This window comes from Mustela nigripes, chromosome 12 (assembly GCF_022355385.1).
Source record: "Mustela nigripes isolate SB6536 chromosome 12, MUSNIG.SB6536, whole genome shotgun sequence".
NCBI classification, from domain to species: Eukaryota; Metazoa; Chordata; class Mammalia; order Carnivora; family Mustelidae; genus Mustela; species Mustela nigripes.
Window position 1 is genome coordinate 19,313,366 of NC_081568.1, and position 1,397 is coordinate 19,314,762.

At 34.6% G+C, this 1,397-nt stretch overlaps 1 pseudogene; it reads left to right on the forward strand.

Annotated features, from left to right (window-relative positions):
• The first annotated feature begins 457 nt into the window (after nucleotides 1-457).
• On the forward strand, nucleotides 458-590 carry LOC132028909 (U4 spliceosomal RNA; annotated as a pseudogene).
• Nucleotides 591-1,397: the final 807 nt, after the last annotated feature.

Sequence of the window (1,397 nt, forward strand, 5' to 3'; positions counted from 1 at the left end):
CTTAATTCTAAAATTGTGTAGTTATTCCTGCTGAAATACTGCTACTCAACTGTCAGTCTTTTAAATTCTTATTATGTTTATCTTATAGACCTTACTTTTTTTTTTTTTAAGATTTGTTTATTTGAGAGAGAGAGAGAGAGAGAGCAAGCATAGAGAGGGTCAGAGGGAGAGAATTTCAAGCAGATGTCCCCGAGCATGGAGCCCCAAATGGGGCTAGATCCCAGGACCTTGAGATCATGATCTGAGTTGAAATCAAGAGTCAGATATGTCCCCTCACAGCCTTAGTTTTGTTTTAAACACACACACAATAACATCTCTGTAACTTCTATATTCATTTTGTATATTATATACACATTATATACATATATATCTTGAATTTTTTCCTGTTTTATAATTTTTGTCACTGTGTTTTTTGACATTATTCATCCATTTCTTTTTGACAATTAAAATTATACTTAGCTTTGCTCAGTGGCAGTATCGTAGCCAATGAGGTTTATCCGAGGCGCGATTATTGCTGATTAAAATTATACTTAATAAAAACTAATTTTATGTCATTATGTCAACTAACTTGGAGTAAATTGTATCTACTAGTTTTCTTTGTTTGTTTTATGATGTTGTATTTACTCATGTGTTTTTGTGATTGTGACTCTTTGAAGATGTAGCTTAACTTTCCCTTTTACATCTCTACTTCTGTGTTTTACTTTCTCTGTCTAGATGTTTTGGCAATGACTTCAACTAACTCCAGTCCCTAGAAATGCAAAAGCAGCTTGGGGACCTTGTCACTTGATGAGAGCGGATATTGTAGAATCAAGCACCAGTAATCATGGTGGTTTGCCTCAATCACCACCTCTTCCAGAACCTCCAAATAATTCATAGCCTCAGGGAGTGATAATCAGCAGCTTGTTCCATTTACTTCTCAGAAACAGATTCTGTCCCTGATGCCTGCGTTAGAGTAGGGAGCCTTGTTTTGCCACTGTGCTCTAAATGGAATGGTTTATTACAGAGGAAAACTTTCTTTTCCTCTCTAATGTCTGACCGCTGAGGGTCAGGAGGCTTGAAACTTCAGCCCCATAGTCTAATTTATGTTTAAGTTCTGATTACCGATTATGGAATTGGTTATAGGTGAACTCAGCAAATTATTTTCTAAATCTTAGATTATTAATTAAAACTATTATGAGCTGGGTAGTAAACCTACTTTTGAAATTCATAAGAACTCAGCTTCATATCTAAGAACATTGTATACTGTGGCATTTTTTTCTTCTTTGAAAACTGTGTCTTTTCCTCTGTTAACCTTATTTTGGACTACATTACAATGTTATCCATAGACTGAGTATATAAAAAGAGTAATCCTAGAAATTCAGTGAGCTATGATTTTGGCTATTGTTAGTAAATTCTCT